We start from the raw sequence: 16,748 nt of genomic DNA, 5'->3' as shown, positions 1-16,748 counted from the left end.
CTGCTTGAAGCTGGCTCCTCACTCATGACCCTGCACTGGGTGGAAGGACACAGGCAGAGAGAAGGCGCAAAGTGCCCGCAGAGAGCAAAGGTGGAGGTCTTCTCCCAAATCCGCTCCTGTGGGCAGAGGCCACCTCCCTGAACTGTCTGGAGTCGCAGCCTTGTGTACTGTCCACCCCAAGACGTGGCCCTGCTGAGCAAAGCCCTGAGGTCCAGCAAGTCACTGGCTGACAGCTCTGAGCAGGAAACGCTGCACACTCTCTGGTCCTGGGTCTCCCCGACCAATACTGGGTGGTGATTTTATTCTTAATTTTCAGGGTTAACTCTCCGTTGACTTTGGCATGGAGCTAAAGCTAACCTATAGCAAGATACTGAAAAAGAATGTGGAAAATAGGGCAGCTAGGAAGATACACAGAGAGAGAGAGAGGGAGACGGAGGGAGAGAGAAAGGAGGAGGGAAGGAGGAGGGGAGGGGGAGGGACAATGAGGGGCCTCTGGAATAATAACACAGCCATAATCACTCATAATCAATTTCGTTTTTATATAAACGTTTGTCAGACACCACGCTAAGCACTCCAAGCGCCTTTTCTCACTTAATCCTCACCAAGTTGATTTTCACATCGCTCAATTTTTAAATCCCTTGCTCCAGCAGCTCTGTGAGGCTCGGTAATTCCTGAAATCGTCCCCAAAGCTGATCCGAGTCTGTGAGCCTGACTTACCTGTTTCCTGGACCTCCCCCAGCCTGGTCCAGTCTAAAGAGTGAGCAGAAGATGCTTCACAAACGGGACAGCTCCCCTTACAATCAGACCGAAGCCTGTGAATTTGTGAAAGAAAGCCGTGTTAATGATCAAATGACACCCAACTGTTTCTGCAAATATTCCGTGCTGCCAGTTTTGACCGGTGATAAATGATTAACATCGAGCTATTGATGTCCAGCTCAGCTTAGTAAAAACATGCCCAGTGGCAGGTCAGCAAGTTCTGGACTGTGAGCTGAAGGCAGGAGTGCCCTGGCGAGGCCACTGCTGACCGCGGGTGTCGGCTCCCTTCTCGACAACTGTGTAGGACTAACTGACCCTGGCAGCTATGAGGAGGTCGGGTGAAATGACACGCGATCGTTGTAAAGCAAAACACAAATGAATGCAGGCTGATCGAGTCCGGAGCCCAGAGGAGCAACATGCGGGGGTAACTCCTGCTGCTTTGTTGACACAGGAGTGAAATCAGCCGTGGGGAAGTCCACGAAAGCTGTCCTTTGGGAAGCGCTCCCCATGTGGTATCAGCCACTGCTGTTACTTTATGCATGCCATGTTGTCCTCCTGAGCTCTCTCCAGTCCCGAAGTGATGCTCATGTGCTGATCCTTCTATTTTTCAGGACTCTGGGATACACAGAGGGCTGGAGTGGCAGATGAATGTGAGGGAAAGAGGGGAGGGGCCGAGAGCATTGCTGGGTAGCTGACGCGAGATCCCAGCTCAGTCAGCATCACCAAGAGCCTCCTTTTGAGCAGTTCACAGAGGGAGGTGAGGGGTGGGAAGGGAAGCGTGGTTCTGGGGTGAAGGACAGAGAGATAGGTGCCCAGGAGTCCCACCCACCTTGGGAAAGGGACGCTGTGCCTGGCACGGGCACGACTCGGGCCCTGAGAGACAGCGCTGGGGCCTGCAAAAGCCCATCCAATTCCCTTGGCGTCGATTAAGAGTAACCGGGCCACCTTCTCAGGGCTGATCCCGTTCCCCGTGCCCTAATGTTGACAAAGGTGGCCTGGAGAGGCAGAAGGAAATCACTTGATTTCTGGAAGACATCTCCCCAGGTGTCTTTATCAACTGACCTCCGATGTCAGCACAGCCCACCTGCTAGAAAGATGACATTTCTGTGCCTGGGGTGGCTTCAGCTGTGCTTTCGGACACAGACACACCAGGACAAAGTCTGTCTCTGAGCCATGGGATTGCTTTCCCAGGCTTTTCAAATCTTCCACAAGTATCTAGCTGGTGCCCACCGCCTCCTTTCCCCAAGCAGTCACCCAACCTCTGTCGTGATGTCTCTTTTGCTGCAATAAATCATTCCTGGGTGCCAGGACTATTCAACCATTGGTTTGGCAGCCTCCACATAGACTGTGTAAGATGGTGACTCAGAGCCCGGGATTTGATGTCAGATCTCAAATCCCAGCTGCCCCAGCACGTTTCATGGGACAAGCTGCCTCCCTGCCAAGTGGGGATAAGGGAGAACTCATCACAGGGTCACGTGCAGACCGAATGAGACGTCTGGTGCATACCTAGGGTGGGAACTGCTGTGTCAAGTGGTAATTCTGTTTATTTGAGAAACACCAAACTATCTTCCACAGTGGCCAAACCAGTTTATATTCCCACCTGCCGCTCCTGGGTGTATACGTTTGCAATTGCCTCCCGCATAGCAAGAGTCTGGTAAACATTCGCTGTTGCTGTTCTTGTTCGGAAATCTCTTTATCGATCATGATGTTTTAGTCTTGTTCCTTGACTTATTCCTTTATAGATGTTGACAGAGCACCTACTGCGTGGCCAGCACAGTGCTGGATACTGAGAAGGTGGCAAAGAAGGGTAAGCCTGTACTCCTATCGGGTATTTCAGTCTAATCAGAAGGATGAGCCACAGGAAGGGACTTACTTTAAGTAAGCACCTACTGTGTGCCAGGCACTGGTTCTGTACAGCCCCATCAAACCCCAAGAGCAGCCACTGTGATCTCATTATTTCCACTCCACAGCTAGCGTGCTGGGCGTTCAGAGATCACCCCACTTGCCCAAAGCACCATGGCTGATGGATGAGAACTGAGGCTTAAAGCAAGAGCACCCCCTCTGTCTGCACTGACCCTCTTCCACTGTCCAGCCCGTCCAAGTGAGCCTGGGGCTTGATGTCAGACACATTTCTCTTTGTTCTTTTTGTAGTCTGGCATCCAGACGACTTCTCACTTGGGAGGAGCTCCCATTTGTGGGTCTCATGGGAAAGTCTTTTTCAGCTTCTCCTGGATTCCCTTCCACCAATGATCCCATTTCTCTGGAGCATCACCAATTTCTCCTTCTCTCTTAGGTCACCCCTGGCTACATAAAAAAAGTCTTAATATTACAATTAAGAAAACAAAAACAAAACTAAGTGTTGGCAAGGATGTGGAGAAATTAGAGCTCTCCTATGCTGCTAGTGGGGATGTAAACTGGTTTGGCCACTGTGGGAAATCATTTGATGGCTTCTCAAAAAATAAATGTATGACACGGCAACTCCACTCCCAGGTTAAAACCAAGAGAATTGAAAACAGGTGTTCAAACAAAAACTTATACACGAATGCTCACAGCACTGCTATTCACAATAGCCGAAAGGTGGAAACGGCCCAAATGTCCATCCTCTGATGAATGGGTAAACAAAGTGGTCTCTCCGTACAATGGAATGTAAGTTCTGATACGTGATGCAATGTGGAAGGATCTTAAAACCCTTATGCTAAGTGAAGAGAGGCTAGATCTGAATGATCACATATTGTGTGATTCCATTTTAGTAAAATGTCCAAAAGAGGAACTTGGCGGAGGCAGAATGCAGAGCAGTGTTTGCCAGGGGCTGGGGGAGAAGGTGATTGGGGGGGGCTATTTTATGGTTGAGAAGGTTGCTTTGGGGGGGTGAAAATGGTTTTGGATCTAGACAGATGTGGTGGTTGTACAGAATTGTGAATGTATTAAATGCTGTCCAGTTGTTCACTTTGAAATGGTTATTTTTATGTTAAGTGCATTTCACCTCAATGGGAAAAATAAAAAAACAACCTCCTGTGACCACCTGGAGATGTCCACCTGGCGTCAGCCCATTTCCTGGCTCTTGCTACGGGAACCCACTGTCTCACGTCTGGTCCTCCCCAGCTGATGCCCACGGGGCTGACCCACCAGGCCGCTCAAACTGCTCTTTTGAGAACATCAATCATCCAAAGTCAACAGTCAAGTCCCTGTAATCTCCCTGCAGCTTTGGTGAAGCCGACCACTCCACTTCCTCTGGGTCCTTCTGGAAACTTCCTTTTCCCATCTCCTGGGCCACACACTGGCCTGGTTATCCCTCTGCCCCCCTGACCACTCGTTCTGAGTCCCTTCTGCTGCTCCCTGTCACCTACCAACCTCCGGGGGTGGAGGGCCCCAGGACTCAGCTCAAGGCCCTGCTCCCCACTTCGCCCACACTCTCTCCGGGGCTGTCCTCACCCAGACTCATCTGTCATCTTAAAACCACCAGCATGCTGCCAGCTCCCAAATCCATCTCTCCAGCTTGGACTGTGTCCCAGAGATCCAGACTCCTATGTCCACACACCCGGTCAGTGCCCTCACTTGGCTCAGAAGCTTCTCAAGCAGAGCAGGTCCCCAGTTGAACTGAATTTGGCCAATATCGCTGCTACCAACTAGCTGTGTGACTGAGCAGGCCACGGAGGTCCCGGGTGACCAAGAGGCCTTGTCTGCTCTCCAGCCTCTTCACTTGCTCTCTCCCGCGTCCTCCATCCCCCCGACCCTGGCCTATCCCTGCCTCCCAACACCCCCAGCTTCCCCCCATCTCAGGGCCTTTGCACTTGCTGTTTGCTCTGCCCAGAAAATCTGTCCCAAAATCACTGCATGGCTGCTTCGTTCTTGTGCTTCAAGTCTTACCTCAAACGTCTCCTCTGTAGTAGTGCTGCCCTCACCTCCCTGGCTGAACCAAACCCACCCTGACCCCACATCTGTCTGTCTGTCTGTCTGTCTCTCCCTCCGTCCTCCTCTCTCCTTTCCTTCCTCCCTTGTCCCTCCCTTCCTTCCCCCATCTTCTCCTTCCCTCCCTCCATCTTCTCCTTCCCTTCCTCCCCCTCCTCCCCTCCCCCTCCTTTCCCTCCCCCCTCCTCTCCTCCTTCCCCTCCCCCTCCTCCCCTCCTTCCCCTCCCCCTCCTCCCCTCCTTCCCCTCCCCCTCCTCCTCTCCCCCTTCTCCTCCTTTTTCTCTCCCTCCCTCTTCCCCTCCATCTCATTATCTTTTATTGTCTTTCAACATACTTAATATCTGAAGTTACCTTATTTGTCTCTTTGTTTTTTGAGCTCCTGTCTCATTTTCCCTGACAGACCGTGACTCCACGGGGGGCAGGAACCTCGTCTCTTTTAGTCCCTGCTGTGTCCCCAGTGCCCAGAACAGTGTCTAGCACACAGTAGGCACTTAATGAATACTTGATGACCGACTGACCAACTAAGCAGAGAAGTCAAAACACCCGCTGAGACCTGTCTTGCCCTCAGAAAGCTTCAGCGAGGCTGCCCAGCCTGGACGCGCCTCTGGGTGGGCCCACCAACACTGGACCCTGATTGCGACACAGAGAGGCGGGAGAGTTGAGGATGTGTCCTCCGTGCAGAGGTGGCTGCCTGGAGAGGGTCTGGTGGCGAGAACACCGAGGGCCCAGCAGCAGGGGCTCAGGGACCTCCTGACCAGGCTCTCCTGCTGCCTGCTTCCTGGGTTTTCTGCATCTTCCCAGAACCTGGATCTGTAGTCTCTCCACAGATTCAGCCATGAGCGTCCACGGTCTGCCCATTAATCCTCTTTTCTACCTGAGTCCATTGGGGTGGATTCGAGTCCAACTGGTCCACTTGGCTCCTTCTAGGTGTTCTGTTTAGGTCTCTGTGCCCCCAGGTCCCTTCTCGGGAAGGTTGACCAGGAAGCCCACAGGACCAGGCCTTGACAACTTAGTTGGAAAAATGATCGAGAACAAAGCAAACCCTTTTGGATGAGAAAAGTCAGTGAACTCAAACGCAGCCCTGGGGACACCCTCAGAATCTCAGCCCCTTAAAAAGTGAAAAAGCTGAGTTAGTTCCCAGCCACAGGAGCCTTCGGGGACAGGCAGGGTCACCCACCAGGGGGTTCTGTTTGCCTCCCTCTGATTTTAAGTAAGTCAGCATATAACTACTACATTTTTAAAAATAAAGTGAGGAAAACAAACAGTTCTGCTTTGCCGCTAAAAATGTTTTCAAAAGAAAAATGACAGAAGGGCTTTTTTATGATATTCAGAAATTAGGGTGGAGAACTTCTAAAAACCCCCCAAGTTTAAAGAGCCTGTCTCTGTGGATCACACGCTCAGTGGGTATCCCTTTAGGTCTGACTGGAGCCCTCAGGGAACTGTCGCTTTAACTTCACAAGCGCGTCAGTGGTATGCCTCGGTTTAGTCACCATTTTGAAATAAATTCAAAATTTCAATTTTTTTTTAAGTGGAGTGGAATGTTCTAAATTCAGACCCTCCTCCCTGCTCATCAGTTTGGTCTAAGCTGTTTGGAGTGAGGCTCTGGCATCCACAGTGACCCAGCTTCAAACCCTGACTCTGCTGCCAACCAGCTGTGTGACCGTCAACAACTCGCTTAACCTCTCTGAGCTCAGTTTCTTTACTTGTATCATAAACATCACAACATGCCCCATAATAACATGTGTGGGGATCAATAACCATAAGTGGACATAATACTCAACACCTGGCAGAGACTGGTAAATTCTACCCATTTTTAACATCTGTAGGTCAATCATTCATCAAATTCAGCTGGTCCAAGATAAATATTTCTTCTCCCACTTGACCAGAGCTGACTCACAAGAATGTAGAACACTTTTGCCGCCCTGAGCACATCTCGATGACTTTGTGTTTGTCAGGGAGACTCAGCACGTGTCTAGACATTGGAGGAAAGTCAGTGGGCCAGAGGAGGTCAGCTCGGATGCTGCTAAGACCTAAGACCTTTTCCAGGCTCACTTAGCCCCTCCCCTGAGCTTGTTGGGTTCTTCCCGCCTCACTAGCCGCCCTCCACGTTCTTCTGTGGAGCCTCCTTCCCCTCGACCTCTTCTCTCTGCATTTGACCCCAAGGTGTTTCCGATCCCTTCTCTAGACTAATGATTCCCACATTTCACATCACCAGCCCAGACCTGCACCCCACGTTCCCATCCAGACTACACGCCATCGTCACTCAGATACCACATGGGACCTCAGCCTTAAGGTAACCAAATGAAGCCAGCAAAGTGGCTGGGCCAGGTTCTGGCAGAGCGAAGACTTGATGATGGTCGTGTGTCTGAGGCCAGGGCGGCCCTCCTGGGCTGCACTCCGCTGCTCCACGTAGATGAGTAACATGCATCTCAAGCCCACTGTATACAAACCTGTTCCCCTCAGTCTTCCCCTCCAGGTAAATGGCATCACCTTCTGTCCATCACCCTACCTGCTGTCCACGCCCCACCTCGCGCCTGAGATCTATCCGGGATCTGACCACTTCTCATCAAGCTGAGTCCCAGCTGCCCCCGTCCCGGGGCTCTCGGCTAAGTTGTGCCGAGGCCTCCTGCCCATTCTCCCTGCACCTGCAGCGCCTGCTCCCCACACCACCACCCAGCACCACCCCCAGAGCAGCCGAGCGCTCCTTCTAACGGGTCAGGTCTGTTCAGAACCCGCCCTCCTCCCAGTGGCTCCCCACCCCCTCAGGGCCATGTCTTAGCAAGGTCCACAGGCTCTGACCCTCACTGTCTCACACCTGACTGACCCCGGTCCACACGCTCTCTTCCCTCTTCCCCTCCACTCTGGCCAGCTGGACTCCTGGTTGTTCTTAAGCAAGTCTAGTACATGCTTGTCTCAGGACCTTTGTTATCTGCTGTTTCTCTGACCAGAACACCCTCTCTCAGATACTCAAAGGGCTCCCTCCTCACTTCCCTCAGGTCTCCACTTCAAATAAGACCCACAGGAAAGGACCTCTAACCTCCCAATGTTAGATGCAACCCTCACAATTAATCAACCCCCTCATTTCTGTCTATTCCATCCTTTTACCTTTGGAACGGCACCAATCACCACCTGATGAACATTTACCTGTTTGTTGATCTGTGTCCTCCAGCTAGAATACGTTGCCCAGAGAGCTGGGGTTTGGTCTCTGTGCTGTTCCCTCTCCTTGCCTCCCAGCTCCAGTCCCCCAACTTCCCTGTGCTGCTCCAGTCCTGGAAGGCTGGCCCTGAAGGACAGTGTCAGCCTCTTCTCTTACAACTGGCTGCCAGCCCAGGAGAGGCAGCAGCAGACAAGCGGCAGGAAGAGACAGAGGCGGGGGCGTTTCTTCCCTGCCGCCTCCCTGCTCTGTCCAGCAGCTCTGGTAACCGCTGCATCCAACTGCACCTCCCTGCCCCGGCCCAGGCAGCCTCCCTCCAGGGCTCTCAGTCAGCCCCCTAGACACTGGCCCTCCCCTTGCCCTTGGCTCTTGGGGAAACGGCTCCTGCTGTCCTGGGGACCTTGGCCATCCTTGTTTGTTCCTTTCCCTCTGCCCACGCCTCTGTGAGTCCTCCCTTCACCATCTGGGGTGCGTTCGGTTTCCTCCTGAAACCCTAGCCCAGCCAGTCCATCACGTTTGCGACTGCGTCCAGCACTTGAAATAGCGCCTGGAACATAACGGGTGCTCACTCAATATCCCTCATTAATTAATGAGCTAATTAACTCATTAGCAGAAGAATGAATGGAAGGAAATCAATATGCTACTTAACAGAATGAATCTATAAACAAATAGATTGCCTTTAAAGCCATTTTGTTTCCTTTAAAGAAAAAATGAGTTAAGCCAATGAGTTAACTTTCACGGAAACATAAATGGAGGGGGAATAAAGTGAGGAGAATCCATGGGTTCCTCTGAATTGGGTGCTCAGCAGGGTGCCAAGCCTGTCTCCTGTGTTGGCTCTTCCCTTGAAGGTTAAGATTACAGGACCTTCCTCCCAGACAGATGCATATGGAGTCTGAGATCCCCTTGACCTTGGAGCCCCAGTTGCCAGCCCCACCTATCCGGCCCTGCTGCACTCTCTGAGGCTGTGCACGCAGAGGCTGACCCTCTGTCCTGAAGCAGCAAAGATGCTTGCTGGGATCACGGCAAGTCCCCAGGGCCCACCACCCTGCAGCGAGGAGAGGGGACGCTGAGTGGCATTCCCACAGAGAAGGACCCCAGCTGTGAGCATCAGGTCTTGGGCACTCCCTCATTCACCCTCTGTCCAGACAGTGAGCGGCCACTTCTGTGGCTTTGTGACAACTCTAAGGGTGGAGAACCAGTAGAGGATTTGGGAGGGAGACCCACAGACATCTGCCAACTAACAGCTGGCACCGCCATCTGCCTCTGCGAGGGATACGTCACGAGTCGCTGCAGCCACGGAAGGGATCTCAGGGTGGAGGTCAGGAGGGAGGTGCTCTGTGTTCTGGGAAAACTGGCAGAACAGGCCTTCAGATAGAGATTTTCAGGAGGAGGTTTTATGAGCCCAGATTCTTGCGTCTAGAAAAGCCCCGAAGCCGTTGCTGTGTGCAGCTCGTGACTAGCAGCAAGCCTCCGTGTAAACGTGCTTCACAGCACGTGCCCCGTCACTGAAACCACGTGTAACAGTGACCCTCCTTGCTACGTCTTCGGAGCAGTTCTCCAGGGCGACCTGAGAGGCTGCCTCCCGGGCTGCCGTCCTCATTTTGCCCCCAGTAAACCTGAACTCACAGCTGTCACGTTGTCATGTGTTTTCGGTCGGCACGTCCAAGAGCCTGTGCTTGTTTGTTTTCCGCCCAGCCTGGTTGTTCCTTCTCCCAGAGCTGGGACTAGGGTGAGGCGAGCGAGCCTCTGTCCTGGGAGCAAATCGAGACGAAGGAGGTATTGAAAACAGCAGTCATCAAGATAAATAATACTTAATGCAATATTTCTAAAAAGTCACAATGAATGCAAAAAGCCCATGATGCACGAATTATCAGCATTTTCAAGAAAGGCAGGAGCTGGTTGGGGGTGAGCGGGAGGCGAGTGAGGTGAGTCTTATGGGTGTGGGGTCGGATCCTGAGACAAGGTTTTCCACCCACGTTCTCTGAAAAGCAGCCTTTGGCACCTGGTGGCCACTCTGGCTGCTTTCATTCTTCTTCCTAAACCTTTATTACCCTCTGTCAGTCCCTCACATGTTTGTTTATTTATGGAGTGTGTGTGAGGGGCGATGCATTTCAAAAAATGAGGCCAGATGAGGGCATGCAGGAGCAAATCCTTCCTCTCTGCTGCGCATTCCTCCTCTAGACTGGATACCAGTAAAGGAGTGCCGTGTCAGAATAAACGCAGCGTGTGGTTTTAAGGCTCTTGATGTCTGTCCGTGTTTCACATCAATATTTCAGCTAAGGATGTGAAGAGCATCTCCTCTCTCCAGAGGGGGTCTTGGATGCCACTTACCAAGCGCCCTCAGCCACGTGCAGTGAGAGCTTCTGGAAAGGCTGGGCGGCAGGTGGGCGAATGAGGAGGTGAGTCAACGGACAACTGTCCATCAGTGGCCAGCAGCCGGGGGCATGGGGCAGGGGGACCTGGGAGCCATGCAAAGGTGTTTCCATGAAGAAGACCCTTCCTCCTCCTCCACCTCATCAAGCGCCCTGCTGCTCCAGCTGAACAACCTGTCAGGCTCCTTCTCCGCGCATCCAGGTGACCCCATCTCAGAGGATGTCTCTACCTGGGTTTCACCTCCCTGCTGCCATTCTCCTGAGCCCCAACCTCATCCTGCCCCACCTGGACATCAGCCTGCTGCCTGGCTTCCCCATCACAAGCATCCAGCCTCCTATCCAATTCTCTGCAGTCTCCTCCAGGGTGATTTTTCATGTGCTGCAGAATCGAAGCACCCATGATCTCTCCTTTTGGGGGTGTCAGCCCCTCAGATCCTCTGCTTCTCGCCGTGACTATCGGTTGCTGGCTTTCTGATGCCAAGACAAAGATCAACACACTCAGCCCTTCCATCCCTGGTATTTGATGACACACCTGCTAGGGCTTTTATCAGAACCGAAAACCAGACTAATTGTTCCAGATTCAGACCTTCTCTTTTCTTGGCTCCCAAGCAAGCCAAAAGGGAGAAAGAAATGCAGTGAAACTGGGTGACGGGAGCCACTGGAGAAGAGGGTAGCCCAAAGGGCGGTGGAACTTGCAGGTATCTGAACAGTTTGAATAAACACTGTTAGCGACATGCCATTTTCTTTTAGGCCAAGAGTAGGGTCCTCCTTTCGTAAATACTCCCATGCGAGTGACTGTGATGGATGGATGCTGTGGTTGTAATAAGTGTATTCATTTTACTCAGCGGGTGCTGCCAAGGCACTTGGTAAATAAAACAATGTTTATAAACCATCCATTAAAAAGTCAGAAAGAAATCTGGGGAGATGTTCACATTAGTTTCCAGGAAGTTCAGGTGAAGAGTTCTGAATGAAGAAAGCTCACCATGAGCACTGTGACATGTTTTCCCATTTCAATCATTATTAACACACCCCGTGTCGCTGGCTCCCAGAATGGTATTTAATTTATGGCTCAGAAGATTTCAGCTTGTGACTTCCATCATCATTTGTCTTTAGAACTATTTCAAATAGGAAAATGTTGCTGTCTCAGAATCTTCCAGTTCCAAGTGGTTCCAGCTGAACCTGCCTCATGGACCCCCTCTGAACTTCCCGGCATCCCAACATCCAGCTAGTGACTCAGCCAGGGAGGGAGAAAGAACTGCCTTGCTTTTTTTCTTTTAGCCATATCTTTTCATGCATCCTATTATTTTATTTTCAGAGCAGTATGATGAGCTATAAAGTTCAGGATTTACACTTTCATGAGTTGAACTGTGTTCCCTGTGCCAGAAAGATATGTTGAGTTCCTAAGCCTTGGTACCTGTGAATGTGGCCTTCATTGGAAATAAAGTCTTTGCAGATGTAGTCAGGCTAAGATACAGTCATTAGGTGGCCCTAATCCAATATGATGGGGGTCCTTTTAAGAAGAAGAGACAGACACACATAGGGAGAAGGCAACTGATGCCAAGGATCACAGGCACCACCGGAAGCTGGAGAGGCGGGAAAGGATTCTCCCCAGAGTCTCTGCAGAGGGAGCCTGGCTCTGCTGATGCCCTGATCTCAGACTCTAGCCTCCGGAACTGGGAGGGAATAAATTTCTGTTGTGCTGTCTTTGTTAGGGCAGCCGCGGGACACCATCTAGTCTCCTTTCAGCTTGCTCTGTTTGTGACTATTGCGGTTCACTGGTCCCTTCAGCTTCTCCCCAGTCCCCCAGCCCTCCTCTTCTTCCCAGTCCCCTCATCTCAGTCAGATTCCAGATGTTAACATATCCTAAACTCTTCTCCTCCCATTCCTTCTTCACAGCTTTGGGCCAGCAGCATCTGTGGCTTCCATCACTAAACACAGGGTACCATATTCACACGGGCACCACGCTGCTGGCATCTCACTCTCCACCAAGTGTTTTTCAAGTGTCCTCTAACCTCCCCATCTACCCATCACTCTCAGGAGATGCCTGCGGTGGATGCATTGATGTCCCACCTGTAGCCCCTTCAGTAGCCCATGCACCTGTCCCCTAGCTGCTGTCAGTGTGGCCGATAAAAGCTCACCGCTGCTTCCTTCTCCAAAGAACTTTCTTCAACCAACAGGAGCATCCTGCCTGGCAGACCACCAACCCCCAGACCCAGCGGATGATTGTCTGATACTCGGGTACAAACAGCCTTTGCTTGAAGGTGGAAGAGCAGGTGGATATACAGTAGTGATTCCCTCATTTAATGCCCCAAGACGTTACCCAAGAATCCATATACTGGGCAAAAATGACAATTATACATTTCAAGGGCTGTTGCATACAGCGTCTGTGTTGACGCTGACATCCAGGGACCCAAAGCATTGTTAAGCCCCCTCCACCATTAACATAAGCCATATGAGAATCAGGTAGGCAATGTAGTTCTGGCTCAGGTATGTCACACAGGGGGTGCAGTGAGTCTACAGAGCCACCCGTGTTCATTTCCTTGGTCATCAAGGTTTTTAGCTTTGAAGATGAGGAAGGGCCCGTGAGCCAAGGAGTGCAGGCAGTCCTGAGAAGCTGTAACAGGCAAGCAAGGGACCGTCCCCTAGAGCCTCCAGAAAGGCACGCACCCTGCTGACACTTTGATTTTGGCTCCAAGACACCGGTGTCAGATTTCTGACCTCTGGAAATATAAGACAATAAGTTGGCATTTAAGCCACTGAGTTTGTGGTAATTTATGACAGCAGCCACAGGAAATATAGTCCTTGTAACTATTTGCTGAATGAATTAATGAATAAACGAATGAGAGAAGACGATCTGAAGTCCCTCTACTGACCTGTCCCTATAATTCCTCTGGGTCGGTTTAGGACTGGGTGCCCAGCATGGACCCGGCTGCACCAGCGCGGTCTGAAGGAGTGGGCAACTCCCCTCCCCGCTCTGTGTCCACCTCTCAGATCCCCAGGGGACTCACGAGCTTGATGAAAGGCACCTGTGTGGCACTTGGCTCTGGTGGAACTGGCTAGAGATGAAAATGCTTCACGGGACACACCTGCCCTCCAACCACGCGCTGTCTAACCTGTGCCTTCCGTCACAGGAGTGTTTGTTTCCCTGAAGTTAAGGCACATTCGTCTCAACTCAGCCCTCCCTTTCTGTTTTTTGTTTGTTTGTTTGTTTGTTTCTAACATCATCCCGGACACACTCTGGGCTGTAAGACGTGCAAAGAACATCTGGAGTTTTTAAAGGACATGCAATCTTTTTCACTGACGTCCCTATGTCATCCCACTGGGTTCACGCTACCACCTCCAGTGTTTTGACATCCTCGCTCAACAGATGATGGAACTGAATTGTCATTTACTTGTTTATTAGCTCCTTTTTTCCCCCACTTACTCATGAACTCCTTAATAAACACTGCTGAGGGCTGACTGCCTGCACTTGACCTTGTGTTCAGAACATCGCACACTCCTGCTGCTGCCTGGATGTATCCCAAGTTCTGAGAAGGGAAAACATGAAACCATGAACCTCTTACCATCAGTGTAAAAACTCATCCTTGGTGGAGAGAAGACCGGAACTCTGGCATCCTAGCCCTCCCCACTGAGCACCCCCAAACACAAGACAGCTACTCAGCACCTCTTGTCTTGCACTAGGACGTGGTGCCAGAACTCCTAGAAAGAGACCTTCTCAGTTCATGGTCACTTAGGAGCATAATTCAAGCCACACACCAGCCGATGAAGCTCCCACGGCGGGACGTTCTGTCCTACCTCCCAGGAAGAGCTGGCCTCTTGAGAAGTTCCGATGTGCTTTAGGCTTTACAGTAATGTTTCTCCCCAGCCTGTTTTTCCAGTCTGTCTACTAGAGTCCCGTTGCCGTGTTAGGGCTCCTTCCAGATTTGAGTGTAATCCTCCTCCCTCCACAGTGGTGAGAAGTTAATTCCTTTATGACGAAGTGTTTCCCCTCCTAACCCAGGGTCTCTCAGCCTCGCCACAATTGCCTTTTACGCTGGATAACTCTGTGCATCGTGGCACGGTTAACAGCATCCCTGGCCCCTCTGCTCACTCGATGCCAGTAGCCACTTTGCACCCCCATCCCTGACTCCAGCCCCTCTCCCCCAACCCCATTATAACCAAAAATGTCTCCAGACATTGCTCAATGTCTCCCGAGGGGCAAAATCACCCCAGGGCTATGCCCATCTCTGCGCCTCTGTCTCTGTTGGACCAGGTGACCCGTATCCTCCCTTAGACTGAAAATCCTGCTTCTGTAACACTCATTCTCTAGTCATAGTTTCCCAAAGAAGAACGGGAGTGAGATGTTTTATTTATGACTGTATTGAACAGGAGGTCAGTTTTCCCAATGGCCGTGCATTGAGGTTCTCCAGTACAACAGAACCACAGGAGGACTCAGCTCATGTGATTTGTGCAGGTGTAAGTCCACAGTCCACAGGGCAGGCTGGCAGGCTGGAGCCCCAGACAGACTTGCAGTCCAAGTCCCAAGGCAGCCCACTGCTGAATTCCCTCTTGCTCCAAGGAGGTCAGTCTTCTGTTTCTCAAGGCCCACCCGCAATATGGAGGGTAAGGCTTTGCCCAAAGTCTGAGGATTTCAATGTTAATCTCACCCAACAAACACCTTAGAAGAAACATCCAGAATAACATTTGACTGAATATCTGGGCGCTGTGGCCCAGCCTAGTGGACACAGAGAATGAATCACATCAGGCAGTGATGGGTGAATTCACTCACGGCAAAGAGAGGGACGATGCCCTTGAGCACACCTGGAATTTAGGGCCAGGCTTCCATGGTTATGCCTGAAAGGTCAGTGTTATAGGAGCCATCGGTGGTTCCCAGCCCTGGTCATTACAATTACCTGGGGAGGTTTGAAAAGATGCAGGTGTCAGATCTACCTTTGGGAGTCCAATCCAGTTGGTCTGAGGCTGGGCTCAGCCATCAGTGTGCTGTCAGAGCGGGTAGGGATGTAGCTCAGTGGTAGGGCGTGTGCTTGGTAGCACAAGGTCCTGGGTTCCATCCTCAGTGCCTCTGTTAAGGGAAAAGATAAAGGGACCCTCAGATATTCCCAGTGCACAGCCAGGGTTGGACGCCTCTGGGCTGAATAAACTCTGACCCTTCCCCCAGGACCAACAAGGTGTGCCGGGTTTGCCCTTCGAGGGAATTAGGAGATGCTGGGACAGCCGCTTTACCTCCCTGAGGCTGCTGGTTACGTTAGGAGATACTTGGAAAGCACCCAGCACAGTCCCAGGAGACATAGCAGGTGTCATACGTCAGCACACGTCTGCTCCACCACCCAGCTCGAGCTTAACAACCTGGCTGCCCCGCTCTGTCACTTTTGGGTAAGTTCCTGTTAAAATATAATAATAACCCTGCTTTCTCTAACATGGACCAAGTTTTGAGACAGATGCTGTGCTCCCAGTAGGCATTATCCAACCCTCACAATAATCGTATGAAGAAGATTTGGTGGTGGTTCTGTTAGAGCAGGCAGACAGCTATGTGAGCAGAGAAAGGGGGACTCAGGCCAAACGGCGGGAACTGGGCAGAAAGGAGGGGCACGGGCTGAATGCAGGAAACCATGCGTCATGTAAACAACAGGGGTTGCTGGGCAGAGAAAGAGAAGCAGGAAGCTCTGGGCTGATAAGCGGTCACACATTCTGGGGGGTGACAAGCAGTCTGAGGCCAATAAAGAAAGGTTGGAAAAGGCAGGAATCTCCGGTGTCTGAGTGTAATCTTTTGCTCATTATGCCCTCATTTTGATAAAATTAGCCTTGCAGATTAGAAGCACCCATCATGCACTCATGCCATGACACTTCCGATCCAGACTAAATAAGGACAAAAATCCCTCCTCCTTTCGGAAAGGAACAGTTGGGATGAAAATCAGGAAATACAACCCCAAACCCTTCCCTCCCCAGTGAGTATTCTGCCCAATCGTTTTGACACTCTGTGTAACCAACTTGCAAAGAAACACCGGGCAGCTGCTCACCGGGGTCCGCCCGCTCTCCCCTTGAGAGTGTACTGTAAATCCCTTCATAAATCCCCACTTCACTTTCTTAACCTAAGAGTCTCATCTCTGAATTCTTTCTGCGATGGGACAAGAACCTAGTCACCGGCAACAGTACCAGGTTCAAATGAGGAAAATGAGGCACAGAGAGGTTAGGCCACTTTCCCAAGGCAGAAGCAAACCATCTGAGATTTATCTGACTCAGCAGGTTAAAGCTTTTAAGGAACTTTCCCCAGGAGGTGTAAATCAGGGTTACGGCCACAGGGAAGAAGGAAACAAACAAACAAAAGTGCCACAGTGTCCACATGCTGCCACTGCGTACCTAGAAAACCTAAGCAAATAGAAATGAAAATTCTTAGAATTAATTTGGGAATTTTGCAAAGGCAAAATTATTAATTATTTAATTAATTAGCAGAAATCATCTATGAAAATCACAATAGGAACAAAGCATGGAATACCTAGGGATCAGTTTGGTAAGAAAGATGAGTTCCGTGAATGACTACAACTATCAAACTATATTAA

General features: G+C 51.0%; 1 protein-coding gene across 1 annotated transcript in view; it reads right to left on the bottom strand.

The window, feature by feature from the left end:
* Positions 1 to 8,108, bottom strand: part of SLC2A9 (solute carrier family 2 member 9) — a 177,676-nt gene extending 169,568 nt beyond the window's left edge. Inside the window, 2 exon segments of the mRNA XM_074352921.1 lie at positions 718 to 812; positions 7,810 to 8,108. The gene's annotated coding sequence lies outside the window, so the exon portion shown is untranslated.
* Positions 8,109 to 16,748: the final 8,640 nt, after the last annotated feature.

Source organism: Camelus bactrianus, chromosome 2 (genome assembly GCF_048773025.1).
Source record: "Camelus bactrianus isolate YW-2024 breed Bactrian camel chromosome 2, ASM4877302v1, whole genome shotgun sequence".
Classification (NCBI taxonomy): domain Eukaryota; kingdom Metazoa; phylum Chordata; class Mammalia; order Artiodactyla; family Camelidae; genus Camelus; species Camelus bactrianus.
The sequence above is the reverse complement of the archived record's forward strand: the minus strand, read 5'-3'. Positions and strand labels throughout refer to the sequence as shown.